The 25671-nt window shown below is 40.1% G+C and overlaps 1 protein-coding gene across 10 annotated transcripts in view; it reads right to left on the reverse strand.

Annotated features, from left to right (window-relative positions):
• The window catches only part of SOX2 (SRY-box transcription factor 2), a 374692-nt gene that overhangs the window by 116930 nt on the left and 232091 nt on the right, over nucleotides 1–25671 (reverse strand). The gene's annotated exons all lie outside the window — the stretch shown is intronic.

Below are 25671 nucleotides of genomic sequence, written 5' to 3' on the forward strand. Positions count from 1 at the left end.
ATTAAAAGGAAATCTTTTGCCTAATCCCTAATAAAATGAAATAAAAAGGAATAGATGACTTTCAGACAATGTTAATAACTGCGAAACATGCAGCATTTGGATACCAGCATGTATCCTGGAACTAGTTTTAAAAATAACTTCCTAATTATTTATTTTAAAGCAGTGCTGATCCCTGAACTCAGCCTGATATTATTTCTTATTCAGCTTTTGCAATTTAAATGTTGTAATGTATTTCATTAATATCTTAGAGCATTACAAGACTAGCTATCTTCCCGTTTATAAAAAATGTTATTTGTGACTGGGATTATTACTGCATGTATAGTAACATCTGAAATAAATGATCAGACTGGATCCTGACACTGAACAAAGAATTATTCCAACTCAAAAGTCAGTTTAACAGTCTACCCTAACCTGCTTAGTTTTCAACATTCATGGTTTCAAGATGCTTCAGTACTGACTGCGTTTTAACCTGTTCCTGCAATGCTTTAACTCATCAAAATAATTATAATTAAATTGATTATCTGTGTTATATTTACTTCTCTGTTAAACCTTTTAATGTTATTAATCTGCCAGGCTCATTCCATTTTTACACACTCCAGTTCCCATATTTTCCTTAAAACCCCAAATAGTCTAGGTAGCCACAGAAGTGATTGTTCCTACCAGTTTCTTTTCATCACTTCTGCAATTGACCAATTGACAACTGATTGATGGTTATCTTTTCACTTCAACAATGAAAGAAATTACCATCACTATAGCTATGTACAGTAAATGCCGCCAGAGTAAATTACATGATTCTAAAATTCTCCTTAGCTCACTTAGTAAAACATCAACACAAAAAGTTTCTTTTTTGCCTCTCTTCCTGTACTGCAGATTTGGCCTTTCCTGTCAGCTTCAGAAAAGAACTTGACAGCTTCTTTAAAAAGAGGAGTATAAAAGAACTTGAATAAGGGATGGCACAGGGCCGGGCTAAGGCTTCCATTCTCTGCAAGTGGCTATTCTTTGCACTGAAAAAAAATATATTAGGCATGTGAGCATAGATAAGCCACATAAGAATACCCCAAAGAATATTCCCAGTGACCTTGAGATTCTGCTGCAATTCCTTAACCATGCTATGTTGGAACAGCTTCATGAATTCTGAACTTTAGAATGGCTAACTTATTTCAAGTATGTGGAATGTATTCTTTGTGATTGTGTGTGTGGAGGGAGAAATACTCCCACAAAATTAGGGGAAAAAAAAGTTTGGCACTATGGAATAACAAAACTTCAATTGTTGCAGAAGTACAAGGATAACTTTATGTCATTATGAAAGAGTCAAAATTGCATAGTGCTGATGGACAAGAGTTTTAATTTTGCCTAAAAATGAAAGTTTTGATTTTTATCTAACATTCTTTAGCTCCAGCATAGCAGGATATTGAAGATTTTTTTTATCACTGTACATTTGAAATATATTTTAGGTAGATTAAATATACTGTTGAGAAAAAGAATGAATGATTTATTAAATTTTATTCCTTCTCTGAGGAGAGGTTTAAAACACAAACAAAAATAAGAGAATTATTCCCTACTGAGGCTTTGTATGTCCATAACTTTTATTTTAGTAAATATCAAAAGATAATTCTAATGATATTTTTGTTGCCCAAAGAGATTTTTACAGTGATGTAAGAGTCTTTTTTTAACAGTACAAAATTAAATCATAAATAGATCCCTTCCAGTCTAAATTATGTCCTTTAAAACTACTTAGAATAATTATTGCAGCAAGGGTCTTTGGCAGCACATTGCCCTTTGCCTTTAAGTGTAATTCTTCTATTGTTTTGGTTGCAAAGAGAGTCAGACTGGTCAGTCTTCAGGCTTTTCCTATTAATTTATTCTGAAGACATAATTCCATACTAATTTATTCTCTTCTCCCTCCACGTACTCTCCTTCCAAAGAGCTAGGCGCATAATGGGGAATACTGAGGTTCACCTTCTTGTAAAGTATCAGTCATAGGCCACTGCTGGAGGCAAGGTATTGGACTTGATGGACAACAGGTTATATATGGTATGACAAATCCTACTCAAACTTCCTTTACACCCGCACATCCCTCCTACAAATAGCTGCTAAGTGGTGTTTTACCACAACCCAAGAGGATGGAATATATTGTACAATGGACACACCCTTCCAAGAAGTGTCCAGCAAAGAGTTATGATAGTAGAATTGCCAGTCCTTGCCTTCTGGCCCTCAATTGCATGCTTGGCAGGAGACGCCTCAGCTCCAAGAGCTGAAATCCCAAGCCTGATTCTACTACGTTAAAGTACAACATGCTACTGTCCCTGCCATCAAATTACCTCATCACCTTAGGTATGTAGTCATATATGAGTAACCTCTTTTCCCTCTAAACTTACAATCAGCATTAGTAAAAATCATTCAGGACTGCTGCGTCCAGTTCCAGTATCCACACTTCAAAACACACCTTGAAAAATTGGAAATGGTTCAGAAGAGATACAAGAAAAAGTCAAGGTCTGGAAAACGTACTTTATAGTGAGAGGCCTTATTAAGATCAATTTAAGAGGCGACTTGATCATGGTCTACAAGTACCTATTGTGGAGCAGATTTCTGATAGAGAGATCTTTAATCTAGCAAACAAAGGCATAGCAAGATCCAAGAGCTAGAAGCTGAAGCAAGAAAAATTAAGACTAGAAACTAGGAACAAATTGTTAACCGTAAGGGCAAACTCCATCACATGAAGTCTTTAAACCAAGACCGGACATCTTCCTAGAAGATATGCTCTAGCTCATCAAGAAGTTATTGGCTTGATGTCAAAATTATTCGGTGAAACTGTATGGCCAGTATTATGGAGCAGGTCAGACAAGATGATCACAATGGTCCCGTCTGGACTTTGTGAATCTACATATATTAAGGGGTTGATCCAAAAGCCACTGAAGTAACTTTTCCCTTAGTAATTTTTTCCTCGGATAAGAAAAAAACTAATTGAGATAATGCACTCTCTATTGAAAAAAGCTTATTGTATTGAAGAGTGTGTTTTGAAGTCCTAATCCTTTACAGTTTTCACTTACATTTTGCATTTAATTAATTAAATACATTAGCAAAAGCAACTATATAATGATGTAATTTTTACATTAATCATAAATATCTACTTAAAAAAGACAAATGGTGAAATATAAGTATTCTGTGATTCTTCCTTGCAGAGGATGAAGGGAAAATGGGACATTTAAATAAGCTACTTATTCACTATTTCTTGAACAAGAAATGTACTCCTTTGGGGTTATCCTCCTCATGTTGTACACTGAAAAGTCTGTTCTCAGATCTGCATAGCTGATCTTGTTACCGCTATTTTGCTCTGCGTACAAGAACAGATATCCCACCCCAGAGATGTCAATAAAAGTTCCATGCATGCAGGCAATGTAGAACACTATATATTAAAATCTTTATGGATTTGCAGCACATCAGAGCTAACCAGATCTGAGAGCAGAATTTTGGTTTTAGTTATGCCCATATGAAAATCTGGAAACCCAACACAGTTTACATATGGGAAATTCTAGGGCTGGATGAACATGTTTATAATGTGCAATTTCTATGAATTTTTTCTATGAAATTTAAGTGAAAAGACAGACTGAAATCTTCATTTATTTTTTTTGCAAAAATTATGTCCCATTTTCCAACAAGCTCTGGAAAGTTCAGTCCAGAACCAGATGTGAATGTTGCAGTTCTGGTCTCTCTCTCTAGACTAAACCACACATAATTATGTTCTGTTCCTTTAATGGTATCAAACTGTGATAACATACAAAGGTTGTATGATGATAATGCAGTTGAGGAGATCTTTGGAGAAAAATGACTTAATGCCATCTCCCTGGGCTGCTACGAAAGACACATGCTTCATTGGGATATTGCAGCGGACACTGATAGTACAGCTGGGAGGTTTTTGATGATGCCACCTCTGTGCACCAACGGTTTCAATGGTGAATAGCTGGGATCTCATCACCGAATAAAAAGATTAAAGAATATTTATGCTAATTAGGTTCAATAGAGAAAAATTGTCATAGACAGCAAGTTGTGTGTGTGTTGGGGGGGCAGGCAGAGACTGAGTGACAGCTAGGAATGATGAGGGAAGAATGAGAGAATCAGGCTCAGAAGGTGAAAAACTGACAGTCTTAAACTGTTTACTGGGATAATAATAAACTCATACTGAGGAACATTAAAATCAAAGGTACAACTGCAATTGAAACATGCCATATCTTAGATAAGCATTTTTCAGAACAGTCCTTTGCCCACTTTGAAACTTCCACAAATCAAGAGTCTTGAACACTCCTAAATGAAATATACTCTAGACTAGTTATCTTTTTAGGTGTTACTGAAATATAAATAAATAATAATAATTTTGACACTAGAAAGAAAACTCCAGTGATTATTTATAACGCAGATACATACTTTAACAAATAAACATTTACTTACTAGAATAAAATAGTCACTAAATTATTTATCTAATGTATAAAATAAAATATAAAAAATAAGAAGTAAAATATAAAAAAGATGATATGCTTCCTAGACAGAAACAAGTTTGATGATGCAAAGTAGGAATGACACATCTGGTTTTCCAGCAGAAAGCATTTGAAATCAGAGACTTTCAAAAATGTTATAGAGTAATTGTATACTTTTATTTAAGAAAATATTTTCATTACTCTGAAAATTAGTTTAAAAACTTAAGTTAACTAATAAGAATGAATATGATGGAATTTATTCTTCATAGTGGTAAATCTCTGATTTCCAGTCCTTTCTAATAGAAAGACAGTTATATCAATATTACTTTGCATCACTGGATTGTCGAGATGGTGGCTTCTTGTTTGGTTATTAATTATTAATTATTCTCTTTTATTATATTTTAAGACACACATCCACTGCATTGGCTACTTTCTTGTAAATACAGGAAAAGTGGGGCATGGACCCTCCTGTAGAAGTAGCCGTATACACAACTGAGATCAACAGAGGCTCGCTGCTTCCATCCACTCTGGTCCCTTGGCAGCCCAAATCCTGTATGAGAAGATTCTATACTGTGGAAGGTGAAGGTGGCAAGTTAATGTCAACAGAGTTATTGAAATTACCTGCTAATACCCTATAAGATGTTATCACACTGAGATTGTTGTTTCTCCCCATACCTGTATCTACCCATTACCACAGAATAAAGCTTCTTCAGGGTCAGGGAATTATGCCATTTAGGGCAGCATTCCCTCCTTCCACATAAATCCCTGCCTGACCCTCATTCCGCCTCAGAGCCGAGGAACATGTTGCCGCTTCCGGGAGCTGTCCAAGGTAAGCGCCGCCTGAAACCCTCGTTCCTCCTCCCCTCCCACGCCCTAACCCACTGCCCCAGATTGGAACCCCCTCCCACACTCTGAATCCCTCAGCCCCAGCCTGGAGCCCCCTCCTGTACCCCAATTCCCTCATCCCCAGACCCACCCCAGAACCCACACCACCAACTGGAGCCCTCATCCCCCCCCCACCTCCCAACCCCTGCCCCAACCCAGACCCCCCTACCACACCCTGAACCCCTTATTTCTGGCTCCACCCCAGAGCCTGCACCCTCAGCCCAAAGCCCTCACCCCCTCCCACACCCCAACCCCCTGCCCCAGCCTGCAGCCCCTTCCACACCCTGAACCCCTCATTTCTGGCCCTACCCCAGAGCCCACACCCCCCAACCCAGAGCCAGTATCCCCTCCCAAACCCCTGCCCAGTGAAAATGAGCAAGTGAGTGAGAGTGGGGGAGACTGAGGGACAGAGCGAGGAAGATGGATGAGCGGGTGCAGGGTCTCGAGGAAGGGGTGGGATGGGGCAGGGCCTCAGGGTAGGGGCAGGGCAAGGTGTGGGGCAAGGGTGTTCAGTTTTGTGTGATTAGAAAGTTGGCAACCCTAATGTGTATGCCTATTCTCTCTCTGTCTCTGTCTCTCTCTCTCTCTCACACACACACACTTCTCTGTAACGGGACCCAGAGATTAAAATATATTTATAGACTGAAGAGAGATTTTCTTTTTGGTATTACATATTAGTCATGACTGTTCTACACCAGAAAGTGAATTTTGAAAAAAAGTCAAAAACCATCATCATTTCATGACTTCTGGTGGGATGTTTCAATTGGTTTCATGGTTGATGTGAAACATTTCACACATCTCCTATAAAATAAACACCTAATTCCTGTGCACACCCTTGATAAATAAAGTTTCATCACCACATTTGAAAAAGCAGTTCCTTTATTATTTTAACATACAGGTGTTAGTTAGCCTTAAGAATTCAAGTGTCTTGTGTTTTTCAAGCCATGGGAAACATATTGACCCACATCACCAAAGTAAACTCAATCTATAAAAACCCTATGTAAATAAAGATGTTTATTCTTTAGTGACTGCATGTGGGGGCAGGTCACTGTGGAAAAGATGAAAATTATCAAACAAGGAAAGTGTCAGCAAGTGATCTTAAATCTATTGTATCTTGGTGGGGCAGGTTGACAGCCATCATAATGACTGTTCCTAAAATAAATACTGCCACCCAAAATGCACTATCAGCAACACATGTATGTCAAATAGATAGACCTACAGAAATAAAGGTCTATATTATGGATCTAAATGATAAGCGTAGATGAGACAATGCACTGCTCTTTGGAAGCACAAAGCTATTTATAAGTGCTACGTACTGTATTATCAATACAGTATGATCATCAAAGGTTCCATTTATCAAGGCCCTTTTATTAGCACTAATCAGCACAGTTTCTGAGAGCCTGAGATACATTAGACAAACTTCTTCAAGTGCTGTATAACTCAGTGAAAGAGTCTGCATAGAAAGCCAATGCAGCCCATAAAGTAATGGGTTCATGCAGTACCTGCAGCTCTCTCTTTCACATGAACTAGCTTTTAAAAGTATTTACATGTCTTTAAAAATAATCTATCCTTAAACCCTCATCCCTTTTATGCTTTTGAAGATAGACATTACAAATGCATTGATGAGATGATTAAATAAAATATTTTCATGATCTCCAATGCTACTTTACTAAACACTAATGTTCTGTCAAACAGAAAAAAACAAGGTGATATAGAATCTAAGATTTCTGGAAAGATACCCGTTCAAAAACTGGGTGCACCAGTAAATGACCCAACACCTCATAGCTATGTCCACCTCTCATTCACCCAGACAGTCTTCCCAAGCTTTCACTTCAACATTGTCCTCCTCTTGCAACACTGACTCTCACAACACATGGAGCAGCAAGTTGAACCATAACAATATCAGGCAAGAACTACTGTACTTATCAGTTGCACAGCAACAAAACCCCAAGTTATATCTTCCAATGAACTGACCGGGAGACTGGGAGAAAAGAGTGCATCACAGACTAGCACTTCTGGAACCAAACAAAATTCCTCCATCACCATTGGCTAAACAAGTAGATAGAACTCAACCATTTTCAAGAAAGATCTAGTCAAACCTATGCAGGAAAACAGACAAAAGCTGCTAACAGTTTCGGGAATCTGAATGTATCTATGACATGGCATTACGGCAATTAGAACTAAGGGTGGATGATAATAATAAATCAGTACTAAGTAAGGACCTGATCTAAAACTCACTGAAGTCATTAGTAAGACTTCCATTGACTTCATCGGGCTTTGGACCAGGCATGATTAATGTAGGTGGAGGGTCTGACATCTTAGGCAAGAGAAATTATCAGCATTTTGAACAGATTTTCTTAGATTTTACCAGTCTTTTCTGCAAAAAAAAAAAAGGAGAAGCCTCTCCCCTCTGTTATTTGATTCTTTTGATGGTTCTTTGCACACCTAAATATGCACAGAGAATGGCTAGATTGTCTGCTCACAACTGCTAACCTAGGTAAGAGAAATTTCCTCAATAACTTCTGAAATTAAGTCCCAATTTCTGATTCAAATAAGCCTTCTTCAGCTTCAGGTAGATGTTTACAAGTGAAATCTATGGAAGAACAATTTCATTTGTGCCGGAGACCACCAGAATGCTCCCCATGTGTAAAATGGGAGCAACACCTCCTTATCTCACAGGGATACTGTGAGGATAGTCTCTTAATGTTACTGGAGTACTCAGATGCTATGCTGATGGTGGTCTAGACTGAAAACATGTTCCCCATACAAACCGGGTTGAAAGATACCACTCTAGCAGCACTTTACTCTAATTTCCATTTGAAAATGCTAGTTACTCCCATAAAAAGTCATTAACCTTAGGAGGACAACATAAAAAGCAGTCAGCCCAAGAGATATATGAGAAGCAGCTTAACATCCCATTGTGGCACAACTGCTTATTTTATGGACTCAGTGATGCCATAGTTGCCAAGCAGCCAGTCATTCATTCATCTCCCAGCACTGACAAACCCACCAGAAGATGGCCTTGGCAGGACTTGGCTCAGTCTGTGCTCTTGGTGTAAGCAAAAGGAGTAACAAACTGGTAACCACAGGAAAACCCCTAGGCAGGGTTTGAGGGAATGTTCACTGTCCAGAGCCCTTGTCAGAGTCAGGGGGTATCTCTGGTAAGCTTATTAGCATGTAGTGTAGTTTCTTTTACTGTTTCTAATATGTTTTTTCTATACTGCTTTTACCTGAAGAACAAATGTACTTGCTTAGAAAGAGCAGCATGGTAGTTCAACTATAGGCAATTACACTATTTACCATCTTTGAGGAGAAAAGTGAACCAGGCTGGCTTAGACAACCTGACTTTGTTAGGGAGGTCACAGCATTGACAGGGAACTGTGCAACCTGGAAATACTCCAGTGAAGAGGGAGAGAGATGCACATTTCTTACCAAGAGTGTTGATGGCTGAGGAGTCTGGAGCCCAGAGTGGGGGCTCCTGTGGGATGTGGGGCTCCTGTGGGATAGAAGAGGAATACAGGTGCAGTTGCCCTGAACTGTGACAAATAAGACAAATAACAAACTGCCCTGAGTCAGTTTAAACTCTGGTTATTTATCCACAAATCCTTTCTTTATCTGTTGGCCCCTGGAGAATCCAGTTTGAACCAGTATATGTGAGCCTCTCTCCAGGTGATGCTAGCTCTTTGGAGGTGTTATAACCTGAGTGAATTTGCCTAACCACCCTGCTCTGTTCTTAGTTCTGGACGGCTGTGGTCCCTCTCCTGCATAGAATTACATACCGTCCCTGGCCCACAATGATACATGAAGTTAATTCAATAAGGTTTAACTTAATTCAGTAAAGTTTGTCCAGGATATTGCTGAATATTATTATACCTTTCATAAATTCCTATTTCAACTATGCACATAATAAACATTCTGCTAGCAAGGCAGCATACATCCTTCAAAAATCCATACAGCTCACACATTTGTCAACCATCTTGTATAATTTTTCTCTTTAGAACTTCTAGTGACAAGCTCTCACATGCTCCTTCTTACTTTTGTTACCCCCCAAAAAACCTTTGGTGTAAACTTGAGACCTAGTCCCCCTATTCCCACCTCCCATCCAGTTTCTAGGGAGTGTGTGTGGTGTCTCTTTGTTCCCTAAGTGGTCAGCTGCTTCATCAATGGGTTGAGGTTCCCCACTCCCCATAGAACTATTACAAGCAGCAACTCTTTGGACCAAAGGGAGAATATGTTAGGGCTGCCTCTCTGTGAAGCATCTCTCAACCATGCACTGCTTTTAACAGCAGAGGGTCAGGCAAGAGATATTCTTCAAACCTTCCCCATAGCCAAATCCCTTTTCTTTCCCTCCTCCCCTGGGGGTTGGGACCCAGAGACTCCAGTGGCCTAACCTCAGCTTTTCTTTGGGAGGGGGAGAGAACTACTGATCTCCCACCCCACTGGGATGGCCTTTTGCTCCCCATACACTGAGTCAAGGCGAGCAGAATCCCCTCTCCCACCCAGCTCAGGGTTTTCTGCATTTTCACAGATCATCAAGGACTCAGAGACCACAGAAGAGAGTTCCCCCTCCTTCCTGGCTTATGATCTCTCAAGCAGCTGTCTTACATCCTGCTGGGCATTTCCCATTGTGGGATGGGTGCCATCGATTTGGCAGTGCACCACAGCTGTCTCAGTGTCCCTACTTTTGGGTGGAGACACTGTGATCACCATGCTCTGAACTGCCTTTGGGTCCCTGGTGAGGGTAGGAAAAGATCTTATTTCCCTGATTTGGGCTTTAGGACCCTGAGAATTGCCCTTCAAGTTGGGAAGTCTTGTCACTCCCCTTTCCTCAGGTATTTGTTTGCATATACTGAGAAGCTAACTTGATTATTCTTGGATACTGGTGAGAAAGTGCAACCCCCCTTTCCCCACTATTCTATTTGCATTTGGCTCAGACAGTTTCTTGCCCATCTGGAACTGAGGGGACTTGATTTACCCCTTCTGCTTTCAAAACCATAATGTCATTTTGAAAAAGCAAAGAATATACAATATTTGACAGTATTCCTCCAACCAGGACCTAACCCTTCCTGGGGTATAGAAACCTGTGCTGTAGGTAGCGTGAAGACTTTTACCCATGGAACTTTAATCCACATTTCACACCCAGGGAGCATTAGATGGGGTTTGGAGACATGGGGCTTAATATAATTTTAGCAGTCCCAGTATCCCTCCACTATCTATCACCTTCCCCTCCCACTGACAATCTGATGGATCTGCAACCAGGAGAGTGAAGCATGACACGTAGGCAGTGGTTTGGGGTGTGAATGGTTCAGCATGACCATTATATGACATTATATGATACCCTCCCTCTGGAGATTCAGCCACGCAAGACAACTCTCTGAAGTTGGCATGCAGCTGGCCTTCACATCACTGCACTGGTACTTAGTGAGTGATGTGGGCATTCACAGGCAAAGTAACCCCAGTTGCCGCCCTACTTTTCCTCACCCATCCCAGAGCTTTTCTGAGGCAGTTTCCTTTGCCACTGGGTGTGGGTCTCAGCTTGGGCTTGGTTGTTTCTGCTTTTCTTCTCTCTCATACTAGTATTGATGTTCCTGATCTGCTCTCTCTTGTTTTCAGTCTGCAAACTGCTGGGTTTCCAGACACACTTGATCCCTCTCCAGCTGCAGCTTCTCCTGCTCTAACTGCTAATCTGTCCACGTAGGCGCCGCCCCTGTGGGTGCTCCGGAGCTGGAACACCCACGGAAAAAAATAGTGGGTGCTTAGCATCCACCAGCAGCCCTGCGGATCAGCTCTTCCTCCTCCTTCCCAGCACCTCCCGCCCACCACAATTAGCTCTTCAGCAGTGTACAGGAGGCACTGGGGGGGGGGGGGGGGGGAGGCGGAAGAGCAGGGACAGGAAGAGGCAGGGGGAGGGGGCGGAATGTGATGGGAAGGGGCTGGAGCAGGGGTGGGAAGATGTGAGGCAGGGGCTTGGGGGCAAGGGTGGAGTGGGGGCAGGACTTGGGGCAGAGCATGTGTCGAGCACCCCCTGGGAACTCAGGAAGTCAGCGCTTATGTCTGTCCACATCTCCTGTTGCAGTTGTGTACTTGATCTGGACAGCATATCGTTACTTCCTGTCCAGGGGCTGGTTCCAAGAGTTTTCTCGCCTAGTGGACCCTCTGCCAATGGGCTGGAAGTTCCCTAAGAACCCGGATCATTGTTCCTCTTCTGGTCATCAGAATATAACAAATTTATTAGCTGTGTTTTTGTCCAATCCTCAGTGTTGAAATGTCTTTCTCAACCAGCTGATTTCTCTTAATAATTCAGAATTGATTGTCCCCTGTTTCTCTTTTCACTATCCCTTTCCCAAAAGACTATTGAGACTTATCTCTGGGCATTTCCTTTCTAAGGTACTTGCTTTCACTGCTGGCATGCTTCACTTTTCTCCTCAGAGATGGTAAACAGTGTAACTGCCCACAGTTAAACTACCACACAGCTCCTTCTAAGCAAGCACATGTATTCTTAAGAAAAAAGCATTACAGAGAAAACATATTAGTGACAACACAAGAAACAACACGCATGATAATAAGCTTACCAGAGATCACTCCCTGACTCCAACAAGGTCTCTGCCCACTAATAGGCCTTCAAACCCCACGCAGGGGTTTTTATGTGGTTATCAGGTCATTACTCCTTTTGCTCAGAACATGAAAACAGATTGAACCAAGTCCTTCCAACTCTTCCAAGGAATGACTGGGGCTTCCTTGGACAGTAAGTCCTGTCTGTTTATTGGATCAGAAAGAAGGCACTGAGTCAGTTTAAATTTATGCTATCTATCCAGAAATCCTTTCTTTGTCTGTTGATCCACGGAGAATCCAGTTTGAACTAGTATATGTGAATGTCTCTCCAGGTGATGGTAGTTCTCTGGAGTTGTTACAATGTGAGTGAATTTGCTTATTGACACCCCCTCGCCCCCACATTGTTTTTAATTCCTGGAGGGATGTAGTCCCTCTTCCTCATGGAGTCACATACAATCCCTGGCCCACAATGATATATAAACTTAATTCAATAAGGTTTAACTTAATTAGGTAAGATTTGCACGTGCTATTGGAGGATATTGTCATATCTGTCACACCGTGGTTGCTAAGCAGCCATTCATTCACCTCCCAGCACTGATGAGGTCATAAAGACAAACCCAATAGGAGCTGGACTCACAGTTGCCATAATTATCAAATTAGCTACCAGATTAGCTATCTCATCTGCTTTGAGCTGGTGTCAAGAGGTCTTCAGAAACCTTTTGGTTCAAGTGGGGCAGTTAAGGCTCTGAGGACCTAAATGGCAGTTAATTTTTTGTACTTTTTATTTTTTTAATACTCAGACTTGTTTTTTTCTGTTTGGGAGCATGAGTGGGACTGGTGTCATTAGTGATGATTTAGCAATGTCAACTGCTAACATGGAAGAGTGTGAGTGTCTTCAGGACAAAAGCAATTCCTTTAGGATCTTAATGTTCTGTTGTGTTTGCTGCTTTCGGAGAAGGTAAGCATGGCTGCAGTCACAAGACTATATTTGCCCCACAGATATGGTGAACAAAGGGATTTAAGCAAACAGGCAATAGACCATTCTATTGCTGACCAGACAATAGAATCCAGGGCTTAGATAGTGAGAAGAGGGGAATTAGGCATATTATTTGAGGTCACTGTGTGGTTATTAAGCCATTAGTATATAGGATGAGGCTGGGACAGAAGTATTTACAGCTGCCATCCATCCTCAGTTCCTAATTCCCCCCTCATATCTCTGCAGAAATGAACCAAACTCTGTACAAAGAAGGGGGAAAAAGAAAAGAAATAAGAGAAACGAGGAAGAGGGCCACATTGGAGCCATGCCCCTGGATAAGTCTGACAAGGAGGAGCAGCAGAGAAAGGGACAAGACCAGTGGAGCACTGTGTCCCTGGGTGAACATGACCATGGAGATGCTATAACTCTGGCTGCTAAACCATATAGAATGGAGATTCAAGATAGCTTAAGTACTGTGCACTTAGATGTGCACCACAATGAACAGAAGCAGAAGCAAAAACATTTGAGTGCAGTGTCCCAGAAGGTGCATTGTGAGGAGCAACAAAGAAAGGACAGACAGGACTACCTCAACAACTTGTCTCTGGGTGCACAGTACGAAAGGGGAAAGCAAGGAGGACAAGACCATGTAAGTGCTGTGCCAGAGGGAGCAACCACCAATGAAGAGGAGGACTACCAAAGTGTACCACAAAAGGAGAAGCAACAGCCTGTGGGAACAGAACACCTGAGTATCTTGTCTCTGGGAGTAACCTATGAAAAGGGAAAACCAGAAGGGCAGATCCATGTGAGCTCTCAGTGCGAAGGTGCAGCCTACAAGGAGGAGCAGGACTACCATGGTATACCATACAAGGAGGAGCAACTGCCTATGGAACCAGAACACCTGAGCAATTTATCCCAGGATGTAACCTCTGAAAAGAAAAAACAAGAAGAACAAGACCATGTGAGCACTGAGTCTGAGGGTGCTCCCCCCAAAGAGGAGCAGGACTGTCAAGGTGTACCATACGAGGAGGAGCAACAGCTCATGGGATCTGAACATTTAAGTGTCTTGTCTCTGGGAGTACCCTACGAACAGGAAAAACAAGAACAAGACCATGTGAGCTTTGAGTCTGAGGGTGCAGCCTACAAAGAGGAGCAGGACTGTCAAGGTGTACCATACAAGGAGGAGCAGCAGCCTGTAGGACCAGAACACCAGGGCACTTGGTTCCTGGGTGTAACCTATGAACAGGAAAAACAAGGAGAAGACTATGTGAGCTTTCAGTCTGAAGGTGCACCCTCCAAAGAGGAGCAGGACTGTCAAGGTGTACCATACGAGGAGGAGCAACAGCTCATGGGATCTGAACATTTAAGTGTCTTGTCTCTGGGAGTACCCTACGAACAGGAAAAACAAGAAGGAGACCATGTGAGCTTTGAGTCTGAGGGTGCGGCCTACAAAGAGGAGCAGGACTGTCAAGGTGTACCATATAAGGAGGAGCAGCCTGTAGGACCAGAACGCCTGAGCACTTGGTTCCTGGGTGTAACCTATGACAAGGAACAGCAAGTAGGAAAGGACCATGTAAGTTCTGTGTCTGAGGGCGCATCCTGCAAGGAGAAGCAATACTACCGAGGTGCACCACACAGTGAGCAGCAACAAGTTAAGGGACCCGAACAGCTGAGCACATTGTCCCTGCCTGGAACCTCTGAGGAAGAACAGCAAGTCAGACAAGACCACTTAAATACTAGAAGCCTAGGAGCACTCTATGAGACAGATAAGCAGGTGGGACAGAATCACCAAAGCAACCTGTTCCTGTTTGTGCCCTGTGATGAGGGGAAACTGCAGGATGGACAGAATCATCAGAACACTATGCCTCTGACTGTGTCATGCGACAGTGAGAAGGAACTGTGGGAGGGACAGGATCCACAGAAGATCATGTCCCTGTATGTGCCATGTGAAGAGGAAGAACAGCAGGAGAAACAGGATCTTGTAAACAACATGATCCTGTGTGTGCCCTGTGACAAGGGGAAACAGCAGGAGGGTCAAAATCTCCTTTATACACTCTATGAGAAAGAGATGAAACAGCAGGATGGACAGCAGGATCAATTGAACCCTATGTCTCTGTGTGTGGCCTGCAAGGAAAACGAGAAGGAAGAGGAGGAACAGGATCTCCTGAACTCCACGTTCCTGTATGAGCCCTAGCAGTAGGAGCAGCAGAAGTAACTTCATTATCTTGGACACAGCTGGACTGTAGAAAGCAGAGGACCACAGGAGGGCTGAAATCACTTGTATCTTTATGAGGAAGAGGAAATATAAATTATTTCTGCTGAAATATGAATCGTTTGAAAGCTTTTAGCCCAAAAGCACAATACAGAAAGGATGGAAAGTAAAACAAATTGGAATCAATAGTTCCACAGTTATATGCTAACTGATTCCATACCTTAATGCCTTACAGCAATATGGTAAAATATTAAAGGACCTGTACCACAGGTCTTTGGTAGGGATGTATTTCTGCATTAGATAATTACAAGACCAACATTTTCAAAAGTGGGTTCCCTAAAGTTAGGTACACAAAAAAGGTGGCCTGATTTTCTGTACTGAGCAGTTGCAGATCCCATTGATGTTAATGGAAGCTGTAGGAGCTCAACAATTTTAAAACCTAAAGTTAGGCACCTAAATCCATATTAAGACACCAGTATAAGTGTCTGATCCTGCACCATTAAGCTGATGAGAATTTTGCCCTTTACTTCAATGGGAGCAAAAGCAGGCCCCTGATTTTCAATGGTATTAGCGTCCACAGCTCCCACCGATTGCAATAGGGGGTGCAAGTGCTCTGCACCTTGGAAAATCTGGTCATGCATTTAGGTGCTCAAGTGTGGATTGAGGAATCTAACTTTTCGAGAGACAAAAAAATTAAAAATGTGAAATTTCAGCAAAATGTTTTCAAAAGCCTGTAAAAATGTTCAATGATAAATTGTCACCATTTCCCACCAACTCTACTGACTTCAAGGCCAGTATATAAAGGGAAACATAGAAAAAGCTATTTCATATTTCTGAAAATAGGCTGCTTTGTTTCACAGCTTATCTTTAATCATAAGGCCTCTTATGCTGCATGATATTTGCTACAAAACATTACACAGCATCTTCACAAATACAGTGTAGAAGCAAAAGTCTAGAACACTTTTCAACCCTCTCTCGTTTTTGCTATTTACATAAGTAAACATTATAATATGTCTGTATTTTGATTAGAAAAGGCTTGAACCAAATACCAGATCAGAACATCACAGAATGTCTGAGGGCGAGGAGTTAGCTAGATCCAAATTTGAATTTTGTAATCTTTATATAATGAGTTGAACCAAAACCTTGGATCTAAATAACCTGAAGTTTGGGGTTCTAAAGATCTAGTTCTGAATTTTGTGGCTTGGGCTAATATTTAACTTGGATAGACTCTACAGGTGATGTACATATTCAAACTAAACAAATAATACTGTGTTCACAACTCTGAATGTGGTAAAAATGTCTAGATGATAGATGGATAAGCCTATATGCAAGTAAACTGTTAAAAACAACAGAACAGTTCTAGTCGGCGGCATTTCGGCAGCGGGTCCTTCATTCCCTCCCTTCCACTTCGGTGGCAGCTCAATCGGTGGTTTGGTTTTTTTTCTTCCACTGCTTGGGGCGGCAAAAAAGCTGGAAGGCGGCCTTGGTTCTAGTCTAACCATCCTGTTTTCATTTGTGCAGCACTATATATATATATATATATATATATACACACACACGCGCGTACCTTAAAATTGTTATATATAAAATATTCTCATTTTATTTGCTTAATATTATGCCAGTGTTCAAGAAAGAAATGTGGTTATAATGACGAAAAGGTTAGAAAGTACCAACAACACTCCAAAGTTTATTTCTGCCATTGTTAATTGTGGTCTCGATCCTGCAATTTACAACATGCTGATGAACACCTGCAGCTGTGCAGAGTCTGATTAATACCAGTGGAGCATCATATTTGGGGCATAGATGAATTTTAAACACAATCTGGTACAAAAGCTATACAAGATCACACATTAAAACAATGCAGTTTTCTGGTAGGAAAGACTACTAAACATGAAATATGATTAGAGCAAGCACTAAGGATAGTAAAAAAAAAATTATATATATATATATAAACACAGATATCAGATGAGAAATTATAACCTTTCAACAATGATGGAACAGTTGAAATTATATATGATATTTCAAAAATAAAACAAAATAGTATAAAATGATTGTGTACATCACATCCACACAAATATATACATGTATGTACAGTATATATATATATATATATATATATATATATATATTTTCACATACACACACTAATCTCTAGACAGAGAGGCACTTAAACTGAACTTTTTGAGGCATGCAAAATTAGAGGCTATGTCTGAAAATTTGTTGCTAATCCAGCAAAGCATGGATGCACTTCAGTAGAACTATTCATGTGCTTACCATACTTAAATACTTTGCTGAATCAGGGACTGAGGGCCTGATCCTGCACCAGCAAAATCAAGAGGGCTTTTGTCATGCACTCCAATGCCTGCAGGATAAGGCCCTCAGTGACTTGCCAAGGTCATACAGTAAATGGCAAAATTAGTAATAGAACCTATGTATCCTGACCCCCCGTCTGATGCTTTATCCACTGTGTCATGTTATTTCCCTATACAAGTGTTTATGTGATTATTACAACCACATATATGATGATATATACAAAGCCACACAAGCTGAGATTTAGTTCTTAAAATATTATTTTGTCAGAGGAAATAATGCATATTGTGTAAATATATACACAAGGCTAAGGGTGAATTTTTTATTGTATATTTTGAAATTAAATTTCATATCAGTACTAGCAATATAGATTTTAAGAAATTAGGTTTGACTTATTAATGCATATAACTTGCAGAGGATAAATGGGATGTAAAGAACTGTTATGTGTGTCTAGTTGTATAAATAAAATTATAACAATGGCTCATAAAACTGCAGGAACCATTTGAATCCTAAAACTTATATATTTCAATTTTAAGACTCCTAGCTACACATAGAGTTTATTTTACTCAGTTGAAATAATTCAGACAGCTTGTATTGCAAACAGAAAAAGAAAACAAACAAACAAAATATGCAGGACTTTATTTCATATTTTCACCTCCCAGGCACTGACTACATGATCATTGGATTTCTTCAGGAATATTCCATATCCCTGGGGTGTGCCAAAGAGTAGCTATAACACAAGACATAGGAGTATCATATGATGTGTTTATTATAGCCATTTCCCTGTAGCTGCTACAGCAGAACCCCTCTGAGGCTTGATAAAAGTTTGCCAAAAATAAAATTCAATATAATTTTAATCAAAACAAGATAAAGAGGAGATTAGTGCCACCAGTGTCAACACCACCACTTCCAAAACATATGCTCAAATAAAACATGAAAGCTTCAGGGGATTGGTTTTTGCAAGCTTCAGTAGTTTACACTTCCTCTCTTCCCCAACTCTATGTATTATTAAAATGCTGATGATGTGTGTTAATGACAAGCTTCATTCTCAAAGGGCTCATTCACTGAAGAGGCACCATCAACTTAAAATTCAATGCAACTGAAAACAAAATGTATTTACCTAAGTTACTTATATTTTATTGTATTTTATTTATTGCAATTTATAAGACAACATAAAAAGGCATTCATTTACTACTCTGGGTGCCTTTGACATTATTTAAAACACCTATATAACAAAAGAAAAGAAACCCCCCCAGCAACCCCTTTAAAGCTCCTAGCATAACTCCATCCCCAACACAGCCTACCAGAAGAGTTTTTCTGAATCAAACCTTCATCCCCTGTTTACACCCTAGATGATTCAAATGGAAATATTTTTTACATCAAATTTACTTTTTCCAGACCCTGGTGTTTCTTCACCTCTTTTTTCAGTTTGAACAATGAAAATAATTTCAAATTTAATTTTTGTTTACAGTCTGTTTCACTTTCAGATTCCTGAGGAGAATGTAGGTGAAAAATGTGCTCAGAAATAATTAGCTCACTTGGATTTTAAAATATGAGGAACCTTTTAGACCCAGTGACATAGCCACCCCCATAAATACTCCCTAACTTTACCACCAAGTTCATTCTCTTAGATGTACAAAATACTCTGTAGTCCATTCAAATGAGAACATGTCAGATATTACACAAGCTAAGAAAAAGTTTGGACTGTAAAATGTTCTTATCATATAGCATTAAGATACACAGATAAGAAATACACACATATATAAATTAGGGACATGGGATAAAAGACAAATCCCAGAAAACTTTTTTCCAAAATTCCAACAGGTCTCAGACCAAAGCTTTATAATACGTTATAAATATTATAAAAGGTTTGATATTACTTATTTTTCCAATTTTCCATTTTCATGAACCTTCATGCTTCTGACAAGAACTAGAAACTGAAGTGCAAAAATAACACCAGAAAAGCTTTCTTCCTGTATTTCAGAAACAAAAAAGCTCAGAAAATCTTAGGAGAAAACCTCTTTCTCATAAGAATCCGAGATGACTTTTGCCAATCTAGATGGTTCAGAGTATTTAGGAAAATCTGGAGTAAACAAACAGATGTTGGATTTCTTATTCACAATTTGAGGTTCACCTATCAGTAATATACAAAGCGCAAGCCTCTCACTGTGAAGATTCATGGTCCTCTGAATACTTTTGCAAGAAACATGTTTAATGGGATGCAGAAAATAACTAACCCACAATACTTACAAGTAAAAAAATTAGTTCAGAACATTTTGATACATGTTTTGTCATGTTATATTTAAATCCAACAATTAAAAGGTTAAAACTAGTTCTGAAGTTGAGAATGAGTTAATCAGAACACGACGTGCTATTTTCTCCAAAAGTCTAAAGTGTATAGGAACAGACAACAATGATCCATTGTTGCTATTAGTGTTATAACTTGCACCTGTATCTATTTTCATCTGAACACTCTAAGAAGAGTGTTGATGGAGAAGATTGATGGTTTCTGAAATTATTATATTGCTCTTTCATGTTTCACTCTTTAGAATTTCTCTTACTAAAATAAAAGCATTTATTAAGGAATTCTCAAGAGAGTGTCAAACTCCACAAACCAAACAAAGAAAAAATTAGTCAAACTTATGCAAACTGAACCTGGCTATTTACATACATCTCTAGTTATTTGGTACACATTGCCTGCCTACCAGAAATAATTGGAAGATGATAGTGTTAGGCACTGGGAAATTTATAGTTGTGTTAATGCAGTTCAGAATATGCATTCCACTATTGAATGGGTTTCCATCAGTAACTCTGACTCTAATAAAACAGCCATTTAAGAATGTAGATGAAAATCCAAACTTCTGGCTCCAGATAACTTTGTGGTTCTGGAGCATCTTTACATTTAAAAGTGAACCACTTACTTAGTCTTATGCTGTTAATTTACCATTAGACAGGGATTTGGGGAAAGGGGTGTTTGTTTTGTTATGTTATTGTTCCATTAATTGCTTGAAAACTCTGGACCCGTATTATATAGTCAACGGCAACAAAATATCACACCCACCTATTATTTCCTTGGGAAATTCAACCAAGAGCCTGTATTTGCTCTCTAGAGAGGCAGGCCAGGGTGGCTGTTAGAGATATCTTTTACTCTGGATGGAAGGGGACACTTCCCTCAGCCATCATTGCTAATGAACCTATGGTAGTCTGAAACTACGCAGAACTATTTAGCACCAGTGTTCAACTTAAGAGGAATGAGGAATCATAGGAATCTCAGCCAAGGTAAACCAAAAACAAATAAAAATCCCCCCAAATCAGTAGGAATGTAGGCTACATCAAGGGTCTTGTTCACAGTCTCTTCCCTCAGAAAAAAATCCCATTTTGTTCAGTGACAATTTTGTCTGTGTAGGAAGTGCTCAATCAAGCTTTCACATTGCATCTTCTGTGAAATAGCAACACTCCTCTTGCTTTGTATGTGACTGGTTGTAAAAGCAAGATTGTGGGCCTGTTTCTCAGCCAAGGCCTACGAATTAGTGTCCACTTACATTAGATTATAAACTTTTTGGAAGAATGCCTGTTTGCCTACATGCTTGTACTATGCCAAGTACAACGGAGCCCTCACATTAATCAGGGCCTTTGGGCACTAGTACGATGCAGATAATAATATATGTGTGCATGCCACTTCCTAGGTATACAAAAGTGGATCTGTAGCCATCCATTTGTACAGGGAACATGTAGGGTTTGTGCATGAGAAATGGATATACAAAATGAAAGACTAGCTAAAAATGCTGCCCTTTAAAGAAATATTTGTTATAATTATATGTATACATGTATGCATTATTTATATAATGTATTTTTCTGTCAGTATTGTCATTATTCCATATATCATTATAACATGTATATGTATTATATACAGGCATGATGAAACAACTCCAGTAGCATCTGGCATGGCCCATTGGTGTGGGTGGTTAAAATCACCACAGGAGCAGAATTTGACAACTTCCTCTAGCCTACTCCTCTATAAGCTCCATTTCTTGAGCCAGCTGCCCTTGAGAAAGCCAGCTAGATGTGTCCATAACTGGAAGAATTAGCCAATAGGTTTTGTCAAGTGCTCCTAAGCAACGTAAGACTGAAGCTGGACTCCTACAGAGTTGAAACATGTGGCAGTGAAGCTTCATTTCCACACAAACTAGGAGCTCAGCGAAACTAAAGGTCTGCTTCTGCGGTGCTCCAAAAGCCAAAGGAACACTGATTCAGGCTCCCTCCATCACTCCATTTCCCCAAGAGCAATCCTTGCTCAGCTTCAGTTAACTAAACAGCTGAATACTTCTATTATCTGAAGTGTGGCAATATCCCCAGGTAAAGTTGACCTAGAGGACCCAGCTTGAGATAATGGGGTTTTGGATAACTGAGGGTTGCACTGTACATTTACAGAAACCATAGGTACCCAACCTTGAAAATGTTGGCATTGGTTTTTAAACTCCTAAAAGGGTGTTACAAAGGGAGAAAAAGTAAACACTCTAAATAGAAACAGTTCCATTTTATGAGTAAGGGATTTTAGACACCCAGAATCAGGATTCATACATATTTAATAAACAAGCAGAACGTTATTAAACCACTTCACTTTTCAACATCACCATTACTCATGTTGCCCTGTGGGCCCCCAAGACAAAAATAAAAAATTATAGGATGATTTCTGTATTAAACACTTTCAAAATGCTAAGAAAAGACATTATGTTAAAATAAAGCAATACTTTGGTGAAAGTATAGCATTTTAACACAACATATAATTTTCACTGTACTGAAATGATAAATGAACTGGGCTAGTCATCTTCACACAAAAGAGAGATCAACACCAACAGCCTTTATTCTAGCTCATGCAGTGGCATTGATCAGGTACCAGTAGTTGCCTCTTGTGATAAGATTATCTTCTGAGTGTTTTGAAATACTATATTTTGACTGTTTCCATACTTATACAACACTCACTTTCATCAGGGTATGAAATGGATTCTAATATGGAACCCTCAGTCATGAATTATCCATGATCAAAGTCATTATACCGGGAGAATCAAGTTCAAACTCTGAACTGTTACATTAAGAAATTATTGAAAGACTTTCTATTCATTGAAAGGTTTTCTATTCTTTTCAAACATGTTTTTCACAACACCAACATTTATGGAAAATAACGCATTAGAAAAAAGCTCAAAGCACAAGAAACTGTTTTCCGAGGAGCATGACCTAAGTAAAATAGATACATCTCTGGATTGGCAGAATCAAAGTATATGGTTTATTGCAAGACAGAAGAAGCTACTTCATTGTAAAGCAGGATTTTGTGTATATGTGACAATGAAACCGTATATCAGGCAGCTTGTTTTTGGTGAAACAGATGCAGAACTAATTTGATGGTTTATTTTGCAAACATTTCGGTTCTTGTTTATTTTCCCAGAATTTAACTAACATCTACTATTCTTGTTACAGTGAATACATAGAGCTCAAGTATATCTCTTCTGATAGACAAGTTCATATATGCAAAGCACAGCAGATGCCCGATCACCAGAAAGTCTGTGAGAACTCCTTTAATACCCAGTATATTTGGAAGAGTTTGCAGTGGAAGTGGCTAGAGGGGTTATCAGGTTTAGCCTGATCACACGGGCCATAGCTCGGACTAGATTTAAGCACATGCTGTTAGTTCATGGTATCTCATTCTAGTTACCAAACTCTAGACTTCATAATTATTCCCTATCCTGAATTTACCAACTCAAGTGAAAACTCAAAATGTTCTGGAGAAAGCTGACACTTTTCATGAAAAACATCTTCAGTTGTAAACCCCATTTTCTGCCAACAAACAATTTTGATGGAAAATTTTTGACCAGCCCTACTTACCTCTTAGCTTCATACTGGACAAAGTCAGTGTGCCGCATGTGTGGTAATTTGGTAGTTCAATCAATGAGTTATAGAAGAGAACATATTTTTCAGTATTGTAATTTTCCAATGCAGGTTCTGCTGAGGATTTTTTTCACCAAAGATTTACCTAGTTTATGCATGATGTCAATGTCATGCTGGCTGGAATGGCTCGTGAGCAAGAATATCAGGGCAGACTGTTAAGAAGCAGGGCACAAACCCCAAACTGAGTCGCAAATGAGTTGCAGTCTTAGGTTTCAGATGGTAAGAGAGCTGCTGAAATATGCCAGCTCTATAAATCCTTTCGGGCTAACCCAGGTTAATCCTGGGGATCAATTGTTTATGTTTAGGAAGCATAGAATTGTAGGACTGGAAGGGACCTCAAGAGGTCATCTAGTCCAGTCCCCTGCATTCATGGCAGGACTAACTATTATCTAGATCATCCCTAACCTGCTCTTAAAAATCGGCAGTGATGGAGATTCCACAACCTTCCTAGGCAATTTACTCCAGGGTTTAACCACTCTGACAGGAAGTTTTTCCTAATGTCTAACCTAAACCGCCCTTGCTGCAGTTTAAGCCCATTGCTTCTTGTCCTATCCTCAGAGGTTAAGGACAACAAGTTTTCTCCCACCTCCTTGTAACAACCTTTTATGTACTTGAAAACTGTTATAATGTCCCCTCTCAGTCTTCTCTTCTCTAGACTAAACAAACCTATGCCTAGAGACCTTGGCATGAGCGGATACCTGGTCTACCAGCCTCACAGTGTAATAACCTTACTCTGCTAAGTGTTTTATCAACATGCTCTGTTCTTCTTTAAATTTAAATTTTATTGTGCTATGTTGATAATGCCATCTTGCCACACACACCTTGAGTAGACAGAAAACACATGCTCTTTATTCAGAGAAGAGTTGGAAGAGCAATACATTCTACTGCTTACACTTTACCTTGCAGATTTATTTAAGGGTTTTTTGGTGGGGAGAGAAGAAGCAAGTTGCATTATAATCATATCACTATAAAATGTCAAAAGCATCAGGCGAATAATCTGAATTCTTCTTAACCAACAGAAATACAATACAACTATGTATGGAAGTTGATTGGCTTTAAAGTCACAACAATAAATTACTGTTAGAACTTGCTTTAAAAGCACTGTTTATGATTTCACTACTGTGTTGCAAAATTGAACATTAATGAAATCATTACAAATGCTAAATAACTTAAAATACCACTACTATGCACTTCTCTCACACTTGTCATCCAAGGTTCTCAAAGAACTTTTCAGAGATCATAGAATCATAGAATATCAGGGTTGGAAGGGACCCCAGAAGGTCATCCAGTCCAACCCCCTGCTCGAAGCAGGACCAATTCCCAGTTAAATCATCCCAGCCAGGGCTTTGTCAAGCCTGACCTTAAAAACCTCTAAGGAAGGAGATTCTACCACCTCCCTAGGTAACGCATTCCAGTGTTTCACCACCCTCTTTTCCTAATATCCAATCTAAACCTCCCCCACTGCAACTTGTGACTATTACTCCTCGTTCTGTCATCTGCTACCATTGAGAACAGTCTAGAGCCATCCTCTTTGGAATCCCCTTTCAGGTAGTTGAAAGCAGCTATCAAATCCCCCCTCATTCTTCTCTTCTGCAGGCTAAACAATCCCAGCTCCCTCAGCCTCTCCTCATAACTCATGTGTTCCAGACCCCTAATCATTTTTGTTGCCCTTCGCTGGACTCTTTCCAATTTATCCACATCCTTCTTGTAGTGTGAGGCCCAAAACTGGACACAGTACTCCAGATGAGGCCTCACCAATGTCGAATAGAGGGGAACGATCACGTCCCTCGATCTGCTCGCTATGCCCCTACTTATACATCCCAAAATGCCATTGGCCTTCTTGGCAACAAGGGCACACTGCTGACTCATATCCAGCTTCTCGTCCACTGTCACCCCTAGGTCCTTTTCCGCAGAACTGCTGCCTAGCCATTCGGTCCCTAGTCTGTAGCTGTGCATTGGGTTCTTCCGTCCTAAGTGCAGGACCCTGCACTTATCCTTATTGAACCTCATCAGATTTCTTTTGGCCCAATCCTCCAATTTGTCTAGGTCCTTCTGTATCCTATCCCTCCCCTCCAGCGTATCTACCACTCCTCCCAGTTTAGTATCATCCGCAAATTTGCTGAGAGTGCAATCCACACCATCCTCCAGATCATTTATGAAGATATTGAACAAAACCGGCCCCAGGACCGACCCTTGGGGCACTCCACTTGATACCGGCTGCCAACTAGACATGGAGCCATTGATCACTACCCGTTGAGCCCGACAATCTAGCCAGCTTTCTACCCACCTTATAGTGCATTCATCCAGCCCATACTTCCTTAACT

The sequence above is a fragment of the Caretta caretta genome, chromosome 9, assembly GCF_965140235.1.
Source record: "Caretta caretta isolate rCarCar2 chromosome 9, rCarCar1.hap1, whole genome shotgun sequence".
NCBI classification, from domain to species: Eukaryota; Metazoa; Chordata; order Testudines; family Cheloniidae; genus Caretta; species Caretta caretta.